General features: G+C 38.9%; 1 protein-coding gene across 1 annotated transcript in view; it reads left to right on the forward strand.

The window, feature by feature from the left end:
• LOC6591505 (homeotic protein antennapedia) overlaps positions 1-19823 on the forward strand; it is a 132850-nt gene that overhangs the window by 39314 nt on the left and 73713 nt on the right. The window lies entirely within an intron of this gene.

The following is a 19823-nucleotide window of genomic DNA, read 5'->3' on the forward strand; positions in this document are numbered from 1 at the left end:
TTGTGGCTATTTTTATACCCTACCCCAAGAGGGGTATTATGATATTTCTACTAAAGAAAAGACAGCTTGAATGATTTTAATAAATATAGAAATATATTTCAAGGCAATATAAGATTAGATTTTATGCTTAAAAAAAATTTGTAAAAATTATCTATTACGATTTTTTAATGAAAAAATGCAGAAAAATATAGTGCCAATAAAAATCAAGAGTCTAAGTGTTGGAAAATGTTTCAAAAATTTCACAAAACGTACTCCGAATCGTATCTGAGCTTTCAAATAGGAAAAATTCTACCAAAATTGTCTTTTTTGAAAGGAAATTCCACGGATTTTCAAGCAGAAATTGCAAAAACAGCCGAGGGGCGCTGTTGCATGACTAGTGATGCAGAAACCTTAGAATTGAAGGTTTAATGTCTTCAGAGTTTAAGAAATATATTCTTCAGATCCCTATATCAAAATATTCATATTTTTCTACCCTACGAAGGGTCCAAGGAAAATTGTCTTTTTTGAAAGGAAATTCCACGGATTTTCAAGCAGAAATTGCAAAAACAGCCGTGGGGCGCTGCTGTATGACCAGTGAGGTGTAAAAAAACCTTTAGAATTGATAGCTTAATGCTTTCCGAGTTTGAGTAATATATTTTATAGATTCCTATACCAAAATATTGCTATTTTTCTACCCTAGAAACTATCTTTTTTAAGGGCATCTAAGCCTGCGACTTTCCTGCTTTTGATGTTGCCTTTTCTGGCCTTCGATTTGCTTTGAATGAAAATGAAATTATCGCATTATTAACTAGGAAAAAATGAGTAAAAAGGAGTCTACCAAAGAAAGAAGAGGAAACCAAAGGAAGGAAGCTTCTGCTGAAGGTAGGAGGAAGAGGATGCTGCTGCAAAGAGGGGGCCAGGCAGCAGGGTCTCTGTGGCAGGGTCTAGACAACACAGGCCAGGCCAGGCCAGGCCAGGCCAGGCCAGGCCGGGGCAGGCCCTAACAAGATGTGGTCTAAGCCGCATCGTAAGAGGCCCCGCACTGTGGATACTTAACAATAAAATGAATTGTTAATTCTCTTGCACTTTTTTGTGCGCCGCAGACACAAAACCAAAATGAAATCTTGGCCAGGCTGTGCCTCCCTGCCCCCTGCCTCCCTGCCCCTCTGCCCCCTTGTTGTAATGCTCAAGTGCCTTTCTTTTATCTGCGGCACAATCGCCAGAGCAACAGGCAGCAGCAGTGGAGCTAGAGGTGGGGTTTTACAGTGGGTGTGGTGGCAAAAATTTAAGAATTTCTTTGAATGAAGGAAAAAGATGAGAAAAATGGGTTAACCTCCGTTCTGGCCCACTGTCTGCTCTTAGAGGGAAACTCCTCTTCTTTTGGCTTAAAGCCGAAACAATTGTTTGTCTCTCTCTTTCTGCCCCAGAGATGGTCCCACTGTCCGGGCACAATGGGACTGGGAAACGAGACCTCTTTGCCTCTTTGCCTCTCTGGCTCCTGCCCCTGGCTCCTGCCCCTGGCTCCTGCCCCTGCCCCTGCCTCTTGGCGAATGTCTTGTTCCATAGAATTTGAAACGGAAACATTCGAACACTTTGTTTTGGTTCTTGTTTCACATTTTACTCCGGTTTTTTTCTTTCTTGCCTTTTTTTTTTTACTTATTTTTATTTGTTTCTTACCAATTCTTTTGCTTTGTTTTTGGCGTTTGTAAGCGCGCGCATGCGTAAGTCTCTCGAGGGATTTTTGTTTTTTTTTTTGGGTTCAGTCACGCAATGGAATGGCCTGTGGCTTGGCGGAGCCGGACTCTTGTGGCACGTAACTGCAGCGCAAACTTTAGTCAAAATTAACAAGCCTCAAAACACAGTTTCCAGTGCATGCAAATTCGTTGTCAAAAGCCAAGAAATCGAAACAGAAACCGAAACCAAAAGGAGGATTTTTGGGTTGGGGTAAAAGAGGGGTTTGTGGAGGGGCAGGAGAGGCTTTTGTGGAGGGGCAGGAGAGGGGTTTGTGGAGGGGCAGGAGGGGGGTTTGGGGTGGGGTAAAAGAGGCCTTTGGGGTGGGGTAAAAGAGGCCTTTGGGGAGTGCCTGCAGAGAGGCAGGGGCACGGTCTACCCGTCTTTTAGTTAAGCGATAAATGAGTTACTGACATTCGAGCATGTGCATGTCCAGTATCCCCAGACTTCACGTTTGGGATGGTGGGACTCCACCGGTGCCTCCTTTTGGGGCTTCAGGGCAAGGCAAGCAGGCGGCAGGTGGCAGGTGGCACCACAGCAGCCACATTTCAACAGCCTTCAAAAGGCATTCTCAAGACATTCTCAAGACATTCTCATATGTAAATTTATGCTCTCAAGCTCAAGCGGATTGTTGGGGGCGTAAAAAAAGCCCAAAGGGGGGTGGGGGGAGAATAAACGAAGCCAAAGGAGAGTAAAAATTGATATACATATGCCTGGTTTTATGGTTAAAAAATCAACTAATTGATCCAGCGGCTAACATGATTTTTATCTCTCTTTTTGAGAACTTAATTATTTTCTGTTGGGCTGGGCTCTTGGCTCCCAATTGAAATCGATACAGATACGGATACATATCGGATATCTTGAGCAACTTGACAGGCAAACAGATACACAGATACAGATACCACAGCGGATGCGTTGGAATGCGAAGGTCTGTCGCGGATTGGATCGGTTCGGAGTGGTTTTTGATTGGGAATTGCCATTGGAAATGTTTGCAGAAATATTAGAGGGACTTAAGGTGGTCCTAGGAAGCCGAAAAGTGATGGAAATCGAAAGGATGAAAACTATAAAAAATTATAAAGATTCAAGAAATCTTTGCAGAAATATTAGAGGAATTTAAGGAGGTCTTAGACCACCAAAAAATTAAGTGAACCAAAAGGATAAAACCTATAAAAAATTTTTTAAAGCTTTTTTCTGGTTTTTTTTTTTAAAGGAAAACTCTATAAAAAATTATATAAATTTTTGTAACTTTTTAGTAGCCTTTTTTTCGGGTCTTGCTTGAAGATTGTAGAAGTATTTGCAGAAATATTAGAGGGATTAAAGGAGGTCGAAGAAGCCGAAGAATTAAGTGAATCAAAAGGAAAAACCCTATAAAAAATTATAATTATTTTTCTAAATTATTTGTAGCCCTTTTTTTCGGTTCTTACTTAAAGATTTAAGAAATCTTTGCAGAAATATTAGAGATATTAAAGGAAATCTTAGCAAATCAAAAGGAAAAACCATAGCAGAAATGATATATATTTTGCTAAATTTTTTGTTGTCCTTTTTTTCGGTTCTTGCTTGAAGATTTCTTTCAGTGTTTGCGAAACAAAAGCAAATAACATAATTTGTGTGCAAATTTTTGATACAAAAGAGAAGACGCCCCTTGGATGGGTGTTGGGGCCAAAAAACCAATTGCCATTGAATGGGGGTCAGACGTGCTAATGTGCCACACGATGGACGACAGCGGCAACATGTTGATGCTTGTATGCGAATGCCTTAAAAGATCGAAAGTTGTGCGTGCCACACAGAAGAAGGAGAAGGAGAAGAATTTATGTTAATCGAACGTTTAAAATAAATCAATATGCAGGTCTATCCGCCAGCAGTTATCGTTAGTGCAACAAAATTGGCAATGGAATTAAATATCGATTGAAAATAAAACAAAGAAAAACAAAGGAGACACAAATATAGGAAATAAAATAAAAACTTGAGGGACTAAAAGCAGAGAAAAGTAGAAAAGGCAAAGGCAAACGCAAAAGCAAAAGCAAACACAAATACCTTTTTTGCGCCCTGACCTAAACACGAAACGAAAACACATTTCGCTCTCTCTCTCTCTCTCTCTCTCTCTCTCTCTTCCTTCCTGGTTTTGGCGCCAAAACAGCAGCAGCAACAGCTGTGCGCAACAGAGACGGCAAGCGTTTTAAGAGCCCACCAGGATAAGAGAGAACTCTCTTAAGGCAGCAGCTGTTTCCTCGCACGAGGGTGGTTACCAGCGCTCTCTTAAGGGGCCTCTCTCTCTGCTCTCTTTGCTCTGCTGCTGCTGCTTTTTTGGGATTGCCATTTGCCGTCGGCAAATCATGGCCGCCTTCCTTCCCTCTATTGTTCCCTGCCTGCCTGCGTGTGTGTGTGTGTGTGTGTGCGTGTGTGATCAATGGGAATTGAGGTGCTTGGCGCGGCCATTATTCATTTTTCCTTTGAAACAATCAACGCCACAAAGAGAGCCCGCCCCCGACCCCCTGCAAAAGTTTTTCAAGTTCAGGGCGCAAGAGAGAGAGAGGGAGACGTCATCACCTTGCCATTTGAATTTTTTTTTGTAACAAAGTCTTTTGATTTAGAATTTTTGTGGAAATTGTTTTTAATGGGTTTTTAAATATATTTTGAAAGTCATTTTTGCGAGACGATTTGCCGACGGCAAATTTAGGCCTGCGACAGAGGCCTTTTAGCCAAGCCCATGCTTAAAAAAGGATATTTTTGTTTAAGGATAATGATTTTGGAAGGGTTTTGTGTTATTCGCTTGGGTAGGGGACCCTTTTTTAAACCTTTTATTCGATATCCTATTCCTTCCATTATTTTACATAGTTAAATGTTCCCAATTTCTTGTGTTTTTTTTTTTGGGGACGAATTGGCACTTAAGTTAGTCAAGTGGAAAAAAGTTTTAGACAAAAACAAAACACGCACCACACACATGCTCTCCCACTCCCACTCCCCCCCACCCCTCTTGTCTGTGTGTGTGTCACTCTTTGGGCCTGTCAGCTGGATTTCTTCATGGGGGTGCTACGCTCTGCCTGAAGCTCTTCTACTGCGCTTCTCGTCTCTTCGCCTGCCCTGAGATGATTTTTGTTGCTTTTGGCAAAGTTTTGCCTGCTGTTCAGGCGTTGGATACCCTGTAAAAAGAGGGAATATTCATTTTGAAAGAAGCTAAGAAAGAAATATTGGTATTAAACATTAAAGGAAATTAAATATTTAAATATTAAATTTAAAGGCATCCCGATTGATGCTCAAAAGTATAGAAATGGGAACCAAAATTATTGAAAAACTCTATGGAATGACTCTATATTTTTAATGGCCCAAAAGCCCCTTTGGACTTTCAAGGGTATCCCCTTTTTTTGTTGTTGTTGTTGTTGGAATATTCTCCCATTTTGTTGTTGTTGCTGCTGCTGTATCGCTTTTGTTTCTGCGTTTTATTTTTTGTATTTTTTTTTTGCCAATTCAATTGAAGGCCTGACAGCAGCAAAAATTTTCATTATGAAATTGGATCGTTGTCAATTTAGTTGATAGAAAGAGGGAGAAGGGGTGGTGGAGGAGGAGGAGGGGGACAAAGATGAAACACGCAGGAGAGGAGGAGAGTTAGTGGAAGGAGCGTGCCAGAGAGCGCTGTGGAGTGCGAGAGAGGGGAACAGAGAGCGCTGTGGAGTGCGAGAGAGCAGGCAGGGAGAGCGTGGTTATTACGGTTATTACTTGGACTAGCCTGCAAATTGCTCCGTTGATTGTTAGCACCTGTTAGGCATGACGCTCTGCTTTTTCTGTTGTTGTTGTTGTTGTTGTTGTTGTTGCTGTTTTCCACTGCCTCTCTCTCTGGCTTCCCTGTTTTTTACCTGCTTATCGCCTGCATCTTTACAAATCGCTGTTCACCTTGAAGACGCTGCCTCACGGAGACGCAGTGAAAATGCTAGGGAAAAAATGCACGCACACATACCAGGAGGAACCGTTCCGTTTCGTTCCGTTCCGTTCCGCTCCTGCCTTCCACAAATGCACAGTGGAGTCAGAGCGTAGAAAATATAATAGAATGAGAGTATTTTACGGAGATCTATGGGCTTAGAAAATTAAAATGAATAATAAAACATAATGAATATAATATTACATAATAAATATATAATACAAATACAAATAAAATATAATATAATATTTATAACACATAAATAATTAATATAATACATTAATAAATAATGCTTCAATAAATAAATGAAGATTAGAGTTAATTCTAATTTTAATAATACAAATCGGAAATTAATTGTAATTTTTTGGTTTTTTTTTTACAAATAATAATTCCTACCATCCACTGGTATTTTTTGTTGTAATAATATTTAGAAATTTAAATTTATATATAAATTTGAATAGACCTAATGGTTTTTTTTTTAAATTGTTTTTATAAGGAACAATATGTGAAATTAATGAATAGAATACAAGGATAATGTTAGATTATTGTCGAAGAAGGTTCTTTTGGTAGTGCATTCATATTTCCCGTTTGATTTTGAAGACTTTGGAGTATGAAAATCCAATAAAATATTCAACAAATCGTGTACCATTGAAATCTAGGGGTTTAATTAGTTTACCAATTAATTTTCTTTGGTGAGATGAAGCCAACGATGAAGGCTCTTAATGAATGTATTCGTAAGTTTGTCTCGATTTGAATTACTGCAGATTTTTAAGAGTATTTTTGTTTATTTATTCATATTTTTCTAAAATCCCTTTCACTTAAACTATGATATAATATTTACAGTGGTTTACTACATATTTTAAGAGTTTAATAGTGAAGTTTAGATGTGCAGTTTAATGATATTTCGAATATTATTTCTATTTTTGTTGTTCTATGGGTGAAGACGCTTGAATTTACTTGGGATTTGAGGATGCAGTAATCCTCTAGATGGTTTGTTTTGATGATTAAAAAGTCTATCAACTTTCACTTTGCTTTGAATACCACTTTGAATATCTTTCCACTTTGAATCTGTTGGTCCCACTGTACGCTGGCCCTCCTTCTGCGGCAGAGCGCAGAGGAGCAGTTCATAAATTAGAGTTGTCTTCTGCCTACCCCGCCTCGCCCCTCTACCTCTGCCTCTCCCTCTTCCACTGGTGCTGCTGCTGGTGGAGCCATCCATGGTGCATGGGAGGGTGAGGTGGTGTGTTGTGGGGGGGCGGCTGTGTTAGCCAGTGATGTGATAATTGCGGCTTTGGCTTTGGCTTTTGGCTTACTTTGTTCGCCATTTAATTGTTAGTAATTTGTGATAATCCCCCCTCCTCCCCCCTTAGGCCTTCCCTGACCCTTCGCTGGCTCTTTTTCTCTGATTGTTGCTTAGTTTTCCCTTTTTATTCATTTATGCAAGCTTGAGGTTTTTTTTTTTTTATTGCTTCACTGCCTCTCTCTCTCTCTCTCTCTTGCTCTCTGGCACTCTCTGCACCTCCTTCTCCTTGGAAATTGAACAAAATTGCTCAACAAATTCTCGCTCGCACGCATTGCTGGCTACGGATGCCCTTTAATCCATTGTTACCTCCCCCGCCCCCCACCGATCCCTCCCTCAGACTCTTTTTTGTGGATTTTTGTGGCAATTGCAATGAATGTTGTTACTTTTGGCTTCACTTGCACCTTTACGCTTCGTGGTTTGTGTCTAAGCTTTGACGTGCACTTCCTTTTCATGTTAACGGAACCGTGACGACCATAAAAATAACCGAAAACAAGAGAGAAGGAGAGACAGAGAGACAGAGAGAGAGTGAGAAATAACAGCAGAAACAGAAGCTGAATGAAACATAAACAAAATGGTAGAATAATTAAAGATTTAAGGCAAATATTTAAAGCTTGAAATGGAATGATGAAAGATTAAAGGAACAGCCGCCTGGAGACGGGATAAAAGCTCTATAAAAACGTTTTCTTTGAGGCACAATGGAGCTTTTAATGTGTCAATAATATACATAAAGAAAACCATCTATCAATCTTGGAAATCTTGGCAATAATAAAGCAGAAAGATACTAGGGGAAGACAGGAAGAACCTTCCATCATTACCCCCAAAAGTAGTCCTCTAGAACTTTCCTTCATTTCCCCAAAATGTAGTCCTCTAGAACCTTCCTTCATTACCCTTAAATGTAGTCCTGTAGAACCTTCCATTATTACCCCCAAAAGTAGTCCTCTAAAACCTTCCTTCATTTCCCCCAAATATAGTCCTCTAGAACCTTCCTTCATTACCCTTAAACCTAGTGCTGTACAAAATCAATGCCCTGAAGTTTTCTACTCCTAATTTTGAGTAGAATTTTGCCCATCTAATCCCTAAATTTAATACCATTTCCTGTGGCTTTAAGTTTCCCTCTGCGAAAACTGTCAAAAAGTTCTCCATGAGTTCTTCCGCAGACAGAAACATGTGAAACTTTCATTGACATTTCCTGTATGTGTGGGGGGGAGGGCCTACCTTCCGTTTCCCTACCAAAATGATGACCTTTCTTGTCTGCTTCCCCTCTTGTTTTCTTCCTGTAATATAAACCATCAAAACATGAAATTGTGTAGCAGAAAAAAACAAGAAATTTGGGAACAAAAAAAACTACCAACAGGAAAAGAATAACATCAGAATCGCTAAAATCTGGTTTTGGGCTAGAGATGGACCGCCTACCCAAGGAGTTTGTTCCTTATATTTGTTATAGGTGAACAGATAAAAGTGTTCTTTATTAAAGGAACTCGAATTTTCATTATTTTCTTATAGTTTTTCTGCCCCTTAAACCATTTTTCGTGCCTTTCGTGAGGCGAATGCGGTTTCCATCACCAATTTCGTGCCAAAAAAATTCCCTTGACGGTTATTCCAAGAAACAAAAACACAAAACAAAAACAGAAGAACCGAAACCGAAACAGCATACAAAAACAAATATATATATTGTTACGTCGAAAGAACATTTAAAGAACCTCCCGAGGAGACCGCAAGAAGAGAAGAACTTTGACATTTTCTCTGCCCCTCCCTCGTGCCCCCCCTGCCTGTCCTTCATCACACATCCCTTCCTAGTAAGCCTGCCCCCTGCCCCCTGCCCCTGCCCCCCCTCTGCCTGCTGTCATTGTGTTGAACGTTTTCATGTTTTTGAGCGCAAAAGTTTTTTGGGATTATTTTTTGGTGCGAGACTCTTTTTGGGGCATGTGAAGTTGACTTTTGTGACTTTTTTTTCTGTGGAATAACATGATGGTGGTGGTGGGGAGCTACGAGAAAGAAGATAGAGAGAGAGAGAGGGAGGAAAGGAGGGGGACAGGGAGGCCGAGATGACATTTTATTCATAGTTTTTGCGGTACCTCCACGAAACGGGAACTAGTTTGACCTTCACACTACTATGCCACGCCTACTATTGAGTTGTATCCCCCCCTCCACCCCTCCCCAGCCACCCCTCTCATGCCACACACACCCATAAATCAAAGTCGCCAAACTACAGAGAGAATGGGAGATAGAGAGAGAGAGAGAGAGAGAAAAGTGTCAGAGTTTTGCAAATTACTTGGAAGCACAAGAGCAAACGTCCGACTCCGACTCCGACTCTGACTCCGACGTTGACATCGCGCCATTGCCCCCAAAAGAAGACGCGACAGCCACAGCCTCTGGGAATTGCTTAGCATTGCTGTCCCTCTTCCACTTGCACTAGAGGCTGGCGGGGAGGGGGGTGGGGCTGTGTTGTGGTGTCGCTTAGAGCAAAAGTGGAGCAACATGTGTGGGTGTCTCTCAGTGACGCCACCAGCGCCACGCCGCCTCATGGAACAATTGAACAAACATTCAGAGGCAACACAGAGGCAGAAATCTCAAGAGTAGTACGAGTATGTGTGTGTGTGTGTGTTCTTGAGTCGAGGACAAGTACAGTGGACCCTGATGGAATGCCTAGGAAAAAGTGTGCTTCAGATTTCAGAAGAAACCAAATAAATAGATCCTGTTTTTAAGCACCAATGTCGCTGTCTAATACCAATAAAATACTCAAAATACTAGAAAAGATGCAGAACAATATTACTATAAATTGTGTAAGAAATACTGAATAAGAAAAGGAAACAAAAATACCCAAAAAAGTAAATGAAGAAGCAAAAAATAAAAAATATACCAACAATTCAAGAAAAATATTAAACAAAAATACTAAAAGTTATGGAAAATACAAAACAAAAAATAATACAATTTCTATCAGAAAATACATTAAAAATATACAATTCTAGAAAATAAACAACAAAAAAATACCATAAATTCTAGAAAAAATACTACAAAAAATAATAAGATCTTTGGAAAAAACCAAACAAATATACTAACAATTCATGAAAAATACTAAATAAAAATACTAGAAGTTATGGAAAATACCAATCAAAAATATTAAGCAAAAAAAATCCAATTCCAAAAAAAAAACTTTAAAATTACTTAAATTTCTAGAAAATTCACAAACAAAAATGCTACAAATTCTAAAAAATTACCAAAACAAAATACTATATTAATGCAAGAACAAATAACACAAAACGTAGAAAAAATACCCAACAAATATACCAGCAATTAAAGAAAAATATTTTTTAAAAATACTAAAAATAATGGGAAATACCAAACAAAAATCCTAAGCAACATATTTTTAAAATACTTAAATTTATGGGAAAAAAAACTAAAAACTAAACTAAAAAAATCTAAATAAAAACTAAATAAAAATCTAAAATACACATTTAATACTAAAAAAATACTATTATGTAATACTTAAAAAATATCATCACTGTTTGTGGTTCTAGTCTTTACTTTTGCTTCGATTTTCTACTATTACTTTAGCTCTCTCTGTCTCTCTGCCTCCTCCTCTCTTTGGCTTAACTTTAACCTAAGCCCAAGACTTTTCAGGCATCCTCCCTGCCCCCAACCCGTGGAAAAGCTACTCGAAACTAATTTTCTAATTATGAGTCCGACGACGAGAGCTGGAGCACAGAGAGAAATCATGTCAAGCGTCGTCGGTCGGAGTGCCTTACTCTCTCGTTCGCTTGCTGAGTGATTTATGGGGCTGCTGGCTGCTGGCTGCTTGGCTGGGGAAAAATGTCAAAATATTTGTTGGCCAGTCTCCCATGGCAGGGCTACCCGTCCCCCCTTACCCCCTCCTGCCCTTTTCTAGAGCGTTTTTCCCCTCCAGAGGCTTTGGCCATAGACTTGCCTACGCAATATCGAACTTATCCAAAATCATTTGGCCAAAAACTTTTTGCCCTTCTTTCATTGTTCTCATTCTTTCTCCCTCTTCTTCTTCTTCTTCTTATTGTTGTTGTTGTTTGAATTGAATTTGATTTATTTATTTATTGTTGGCTCTCTTTCTTTTCCACTAATCGCCAGTGGAGCGACTGATTAGCGTAATTTTCCGTTTCTTGGCCACGATATCAAGTTTTTTTTTTTTTTTTTTGGCCATTATTATTCTAAAAACTTTGACGAAACAAATTAGAGGAGGGGGCTACAGCGGAGATTAAAGGGAATTTAAATAGTAGTATTTTGTATTTTTAGAAATACCTTCCTTCCCTTTCCTTCTCTCATACACTATTCATTTCCTCTCGACGATCCACACGCGGTGTCTCCATCTTCATTGTCAAGTGCTAAGTGCTCTCTAGCTCTTCAGCAGCCATATTCCTTGAGGCAGGAGCAGGCGGGGAGAGGGGAGGAGGGGGCAACTTGAGCACTTTGACAGACTATTATGCAAGAAAGGTTTCTTTCACTTTTCATGGGGCGTCTGCCACAGAGAGAGCGAGACAGAGACAGCCAGCGAGTGGCAGAGGAGCAAAAGATGTTCGCTGCGGAACTGTCATTTCCGTTTTACTTGTAAAATGAACATGGAAGTATTCCGAGGCAGCCGACAAAGTGGCAGCAGCACCACCACCGAAGCGGGGGAGCAGCAGTGGCAGAGGGAGAGGTGGAGGGGGAGAGCGGGAGCGGCAGGAGCAGCTGACGCTGACTTGTTATATACTAAACTGCCTGAGGGGCGGAATGGCAGAGAGAACAGGCAAACGGAAGGATGAACCAGACCCAGACAGACAGACAGACACACGGAGAGAGACAGAGAGGGGGAGAGGGGGGCACCATGAGAGTGAGGCAGCGACAGCGGGACAGACAGACACAAAGGGGGCGGACGGACAGTTGCGTTTAACGTTTTTCGCAAAAAGTTTTCGCTTCGTTTTTCGTGTATTTTGTTAATACCCTGGATATTGTGGGTAGTAGGCGTACTCTTGAGAGTACGGTATTTTATTTAGTATTTTTTTTAAATGTTTTTTGGTTCGGAATTTGTTTTTTGCAGTAGGTTTTTGAATTTTCATCTTCAATATTTTGATTGTTTTTGTATACTTGCTTAGTATTTTGTCGTATTTAGTATTTTTGTGCTGCAGTAGTTTTGTATGCTTATTGAATAGGTTTTTGTTGTATTTTGTCTTGGTTTAGTATTTTAATTTGGTATATATTTATGTTGCAATTTTGTTTCAGTTTTCTTGGTAAAAATACTTTTTAGTATTTTTTGTGCGGTATTTTTTCGGTATTTTTTAGAAAAATCCTTGTGTTATCTACACTTTTAAAGATATGGGTCTCCAAATTGGTGGGCTTATAAATAGTGATATGTTCCACTTAAATACCAAAAATCATTGTGATCGGCTATGAAGATCTTCCAGAGCCTCTAGTCAAGGTATTCGCCTGTCGAAACTCTCTATAGTGCACACTCTCTTTGTTTCCTCTAAGGGAAGTCGAATGTCGTAAGGGGGGATACGCAAAAGTGTAGGGGGGGGGGGGGGGGGGGGGGGGGGTGAGACCAGAGAGGGCAACGCAACGAAGCATTTCGTAGTGTTCTCCGAAGGTAACAACGCAAGAAAATGCCAGGCAACAAGACAAGCAGAACTGACGTAAAAAGATTTTTGTGTTTTCCCCCAAAAAAAAGGTCCCCACCGGCCCCTTCCCCTCTCCATCTGGGACTCCTTGGGGGGTGGCGTCTGGGCAACGGATTCGGTTCCGGATTGAAGGCCCCCATCATGAAGTGCTCGCTGATGCTGCCCCAATCTTTAAATGTTGTCCGCGACTCAGAAGTCCATTACGGGAAAAGCGTGTGGAAATACGAAAAACAGTTTTACGTGTTTGAATGCTGATTGGGGGGGGCGCCTCTCCTCCTCAAAATGAAATGCACGCGGGGGGAATTTAATTAAATTTTATATAGGTTTTTTTTTTGTATTTTTTGATGGGAAAAAGAGAAGAAATTTAAGACAAAATGTTATAGATTTTTGGGTAAAATTATTTACTGGAATTTATTTAAATTTTAGATTCATTTAATTTAATTAAATTTTAAAAAAGGAAGAAATATAAGACAAAATTTTATAGATTTTTGGGTAAAATTATTTACTGGAATTTAATTTTAATTTTAAAGTCTTTCCCACAAGGGAATATAATTTAATTAATAGAAATGTGAATTTAAACTTGTGTGCCCCCAATGAAAAACCTTCTCCAAAGTTCTGGAAAATGTTCCTCTGGCGAAAAAACTATTAAACGCTGGAGGGGGTGTAGAAATTTTAATGAAAAATCGTTGTTTTTGGCCACTTGAAAGGGGTAGATCCCCTGCCCTGCCCGTCTCTACCATGGCCAATTCTGTCTGTTCTTCCACTCATTTTCTGGGCATTCCTCTATGCTCTCCAGCCCCCCCTTTTAGGTGCCTTTCTCTTGCCTCTTTTGGCCAAGAGCCTGCTGCCTGCTGCTCCCCCGTTGTGTGTAGGTGACATGAATGCTGACAACGTGTCTTAGCTTGCACAAAACGAGCTCAAGAGATGCAGTCAACACACACACACACACAGAGGCACAGAGACAGGGAGAAGCCCCACACAGATATTAAATTGCCAGGACATGGCCTTCTCTGTGTGTCTGTGTGTGTGTGTGTGTGTGTGTTTTGTGGGGCCTGTCATGTAACAGGAATTTTAATTTAATTACAATCCTTGAGGAAAATCTACAGAGAGAGAGAGAGGGAGAGAGAGCGAGGGACAGAGGCCAAAAATAAATATTTTGCATATTAATAGATTAGCTTTTCCGCACAGCTTTTCCAGTCCTCCAACGCGCTCCGCAATTGATAATCAATAATAAAAATCAACTCCACATAAATCATTCTCCCCCAAAAGATTTTTATCTTTTTTGACGTGGAAAATTAGAAAAACTCGCGATGGCCCCCCTTACCCCTCCCACATCCCCTCCCGCCATCGCAGTCTTTTGAAAAATTCAAATTCATTTTCAATTTTCATAATTTTCGACGCCCACGGCAGCGTTGACACCAAAATCAATATCTTTGCCGCCCCAACAAAAAAAAAAAAAAAAAATACCTTTCAAAAAAACTTTTTTCCACAGGTATTTTTTGTTGGTTTTTGTTGTTGGTGGAGCTCTGAAGCTTTTGTCATATCAACAGACGACTCCCAGCCGAAGCAGCAGACTCCTTGTTGCCCCCGCATCGCGCGCCCCGTGCCCCTTGCCTCGTGGTGTGTGGCAAGGCCGCACGTTCGTGCGTTCGTGCCAAAAAATAATTTCCTACTTTGAACCAGACGCAGCAGCGAAAAGCCAGCCCAAGTGGAGGGGCACCAGCAAAAGCAGTCCACAAAAAGGGAGCGAGGGGAGGCATGGGGGGCATCTGTGGCACCATCACCATCCGATGGGGCAACTTGAGCGCACTTATTGTTATCAACGGCTGAAATATGGCATTTTAATTTTATTAGCTGCCTTTACATGCAGCCACACTCGAGTCTGAGTACGAGTACTCGGAAATGTGCAGACGATGATGATGATGGCGCTGGCGCTGGCGATGACGATGACGATGACAATACCCCATGCGACAATGGGCTTAAATCTGTTTTTAAAATGCACTTCAAGATGGAAAGATAGGGGATTGTTTATGGGGAGAGAACTATGGTTATGCGCATGGGATGTGGAGAATGGGGTTTAGGGAATTTAGAGACTCGGAAATACATTTTATAATCCCTCATTACTCGATTTTTCTGCCTTTAAATTTAGTTTGGAACCCTTTTAACTGAATTTGAGGCCAAAATCGATAATTGTTCCGATAACTATCTAAAAATGTATCAAAATATACGGTATAATGTTTTGAGCCACATTTGAAACTAAAGTCGATTATCGAGCAGTCGATAATTATTCGATAACTCTCTGAAAATTTACAAAAATATAAAATAAGAGATTTTTTACTGAATTTAAGGCTTAATTCAACTATTGATCCATCGATTACTTTCGATAGCTTTAAAAATAATTATCGAAGTAATTATAACATACTCCATAACTTTTTTATTTGAGTGGGAGACAAAATTCGACTATCTATCTATCGATAATTTTCGATAGCCCTGTCGAAATTTATCGAAGTACTTCAAAATCAGTCTATTTTAATTCGAATTTGAGGCTAAATTCGATGATCGATCCATCGATAACTGTCGATAACTTTAACTTTTATTATGGAAATATGGAAAAATTAGTCTAGAACTTCTTTTAAGGCGAGTTTGAGGCTACATTCGACTATCGATCAATCGATTAATTTCAATAACTTATCCGATAATTATCTAAATAGTTAAAAAAACTTCGTTGATCTTTTCTTGTCGGTATATGCACATATACGATATTTCTTACGATTTTTGGTACATATGGTATAGAAAATTGAGATCTCTCACAAAATCTATGCATAAATATTTTGTAAAAATCGTTTTTCATATCGATAAATGCCTAATAGATGGTTTTTCGATTATTTCTTGCCACCGTAAAACCAATATCTTTATTTTCCCGCTGGCTTTAGCCCTTTCTTGTGATTAATTTCCTTGTAAACAATGCCATTGGCTCCCACAGTGCGACGGCCTCCACTTTTCGACAGCAGCCTCTTATGGAGTGGCAGAGAGAGCGAGAGAGAGAGAGAGAGAGAGAGCAGTGCACTGCGCATGCTGGGAATTTCTAAGAGAATTCTGCGATTGGAGTAGGATTCCCCCACCCCTCCTCCGTCCCCTCTCCCTTCCACAAAGAGCCATAAACTTGCCCCGTCACTGGGTGGCAATGAAGTCATTTGCGTGTGGCACAAAAGTTTTTGTTGCAACTTGAAAATTGCGTTATTATTATGTCTCTCTCTCGCTCTCTCTCTTTTGACCCTCGGGGGCGCCACTTAAGAGAGCGGCATGCCTTCGCTGAAGGCGCCATAATTTATAGAATTCCTTGGCCTTTGGTTTTGCGCTCTTTTCATTTTCCTTTTACTTTTCCTTTTCGTTTGGTTTTTGTTATCATTTTTGGGGCCAGCAGCTGAAGCTGAAGATGGGGCACGAAGAAGAGGCAGCAATGATATATATACACAGATATTTTGTTTAGCAGAGTGCCCCGTGCCGACTGGAGGAGAGGCGCCTCTAGTTGGCAATTCCGCAGCGTCGTGGAGAGATTTAAGCGGCAACCAACAAATTTTCCGGGCGTGCAAACAAAAAAAAAAAACACGAGAAAAATCTGCAAAAACCAATTGCCGTCGGCAAATCAGTAGAAAATTGCGTGGATTTTCCTCTGGAAAATTGTGCTGTTTTGTGTGTGATTTAAATGAAAATTCTCGGGGCCTAATGTCCGGCTAATGGATGTGAGGCGGCGTCCGTTTCTTGCCCCTCGGACCCCACCATGTGCCCCGTAACGCAAATCGAATTGCTCTGCACCATTATCCTTGAGAAAAGGAAACTCCGCATAGCCCAGGCCCCGCCAACAAAACGGAAAAAGTATCGCAAATAAAAACAAACCCAAAAAAACCCAAAAAAAAACCCAAGAAAAACCCAAGAATTTCTATATTTTGTGACGGTTTCGGTTCTCAACTGCAAAGGTAATATTTTGTTGCGCTTCTGTTTATTGTTTATTTTCTTTAGTTTATTAAAACTTTTTTGGGGGCCAGCTGTTGGTCCTTCACTTCCAAGGGCATAAGTTTTTCTCACTCAATCGAAAAGTGTCGATAAATGTTTTGTATAAATAATTTCTCTGGGCTTTCCTTAGTGGATTTTCTTGTGGATTTTCTTGTTTATTTCGGGTTCAAAGTGCATTTATTTTGATGATGTTTGCTGGAGGGAAAAGTTTTCATTTTTTTGTGGTTGTTTTTTTGAGATTGTTTTTGGGGTAGAGTTTCTATTGAATGATGATTGTTTGGTGAGGGGTTTGAGGACTGATTTGAGATATTTCTTGCTCTATAACACGATATATTCTTGTAAATTGTAGGCTACGGAATATGTGGAAAGATCTATAATTTAGGGAATTTAAGGATTTTTTTTAATATTATTTATTAATTAAATTAATTATTTAAGTTCTGTAAATTTCAGATTATTGCAATATATCAAAAGATTTAAAATGTAGTGAATTTCAAGAATTTTTTGAAATATTATTTATTAATTAAATTAATTATTGGATATTGGATTATTGGAAAATATGGAAAGATCTAATATTCAGAGAATTTCAAGAACCATTAATGGTTTATATTCCTGCAATATTGTATTCTTTTGCCATGAAATATTATCTATAACGTTTTAAACCGAATTTCTATAAAAAATGCATGATCGATAATATTCGATAACACTACGAAAAATCGAAAATACTTCGATAACTATTTAAAAACGATTCCAAGCCCTCAAAAATATATTCCTTTCGCTAATATTGGTATCCAAATTTCGATAACACTATAATGTATAGTTTTCCGATACATTTTGATGATTTCTTTGGAATATATTTCTTTATTTTGTTCATCTTAGAAATTTCAAAGTACCTTTTGTGTGCAGTAAACCCCCTGGGCATGCCCTTTCCGCCTCGATTGTGGGTCTCCAACAAATCGATACATTTTCAATATCCGCCGATGATGTTGCAACATTGCAACATGTAAAATGTAAAAGAGAAGCAACCGCAAGAGGAGACCGCAACGCATCGCAGCGTCGCTGTGTTTTATATATTAATTTGCGAAACAATCGAAAAATCGACATGTGACACGCGTTCGATTCCCTTTTCTTCCTTTCTTCCCTTTTTTTTGGTTTTTGCCATATAAATTTATGCATTACGAATTGCATTTCTGTTGCTGTTTCTGCGGCTGTGTGGCTGCCACATCGATGAATGCAAAATGAGGGTCGAAAGAGTGGGGGGAAGGGGGCAGGGGGACGGGGAGGATGCTGTGTAATAATCAAAGGGAACGAACCCGTAGAATCCTCATTCGGCGGAATACGGATATATCAATGTAAAACCGAGACCTGCATCTGTCTGTCGCTGCCTCTCTCTTTCTCTGCCCTCTCTGCCCTCTCGCCATCTCTTTCTGGTCTTTTTGGTAACATATCAAAAACAATTCCCGCTCATCAGCATCATCGTTGTCTCATGGCCCTGCAACCCCCCCATTTTTTCGCACACGGCCATAAATCAATGTTCGATTTTCCAAAAGGGAAATTCGCATTCGCAAAAAAAAAGAGAGAGAGAGACACAGGAAAAGCGGTAGAGAGAGAGTGAGGGAGAGGGAGGGTGAGAGGCAGGCAGGCAAGGACACAGGACATTATGTTCGCGCCATGTTTTTAAAAAAATTCTTTATTCTTCGTTTTTCGTTTTTCATTTTTTTCCCCCTTCCTTCCTTCCTTCCTTTTTTTGGAGTTGTTGTTGTTGCACGCGCGTGTTGCATTTCCTCTCATGCGTTACACACTTTTATTTTTTTTGGTTTTTGTTGTTGCAAATTCCATGCAGTTTTTCCCTCTGCGGCTGTGGCGGTGGAAATGCATTACATTTTACAATGAAATGCTGGAAATGCGGGGCGCCGCCAGCACCACCGCCACGAGGCAGGGGTAAGGGGCACGCACACCCAGGTACAGGGCCACAGAAACATTTTTGTGGTAAATTGAACAGATTTTAGGAATAGCCACAAAAATAGCGCAGATCAATTGGAAAATTTAGTGACAGAAGAAAATGTGTGGAAAATATAACTAAAATTGATATGCAATGAAGGCGAAAATGCAACAAAAATAGGTGGCAATTCATGAAATTTAAAAGGAAATGGAAAAGTAAATGAAGTAAAGAGAAAAATATGATATTTTTCATCAAATTTAAGAAGGAAATAGGGGAAAATAAATATATGTGAAAATAAATATATAAATTTATTAAAAAAAGAAAGTAATATATATAAAAAAAATATATTAGTTTATGAAAACAAAAGAATAAAATATCAAAATAAAGTAATAAATATATTTAAAAAAATATTTGAATTTAATGAAAAAAATATATTAAAAAAAAGAAATATAATAAAATAAATATATAAAATATAAATATATAAAAAATATATCATATACAAATTATTAAAATAAAGTAATAATTATATTAAAATGAATATATAAAAATATTAAAATAAATATATAAAAATTTATAAAATTGAATATTTAAAAATATTTAATTCAAGAAATAAATATCTTAAATGAAATATATGAATTTATAAAAATAAAAAATATGCCTAAAAAAATAAAAAGATAATCAATCTTTGAGTTCAAGAAATTCAGACTGCTTTTCCATAATTATTTTCTATATAAATATATTAAATTATAAATTTATAAAAGGAAAAAATAATACAAATACATAATAAATCTGACTAGAAAATGCCGGAAATTTTAGGGAAAATCAAGCTTTAAATTAAAGGAAATCAAACTACCATCCTATAATTACCTTCCCATAATTCCCATAATTATTAAAATAAATATTTAAACTTATAAAAGTAAAATATAAATAGCTGGAAAATGGTTAAAATTAAGTTAAAATCCAGTTTTAAACTCACAGATTATTTGCCTTCTCTTCTATAATTCCTTTCCTGAAAGACAAAAGCACTAGCATAGAAATTTCTAGACAAATTTGCACCAAAATTCCTAGCAAATTATCATGCCATATTCCCACCTCTAACCACCTCCATTTCTTCCTCTATTCCCCTCCCTTTCTCCAAAAAATCTAAAAACTAAAACTCGTTTTTGCCGACGGCCAAACACGCGCTGGTAATTGCGGCCAATTGGCGCTCATTTCTCTGTCATAAATATCTTGCTAGATTTTTTTTGTTGCCAGCAAATTATCGACTCTTCAAGAGAGAGAGAGGGGGAAAGAGTGGGTGGAATAAATCACCTTCACACT

This window comes from Drosophila persimilis, unplaced genomic scaffold, assembly GCF_003286085.1.
Source record: "Drosophila persimilis strain 14011-0111.01,24,50 unplaced genomic scaffold, DperRS2 tig00000000-arrow-pilon, whole genome shotgun sequence".
Classification (NCBI taxonomy): Eukaryota; Metazoa; Arthropoda; class Insecta; order Diptera; family Drosophilidae; genus Drosophila; species Drosophila persimilis.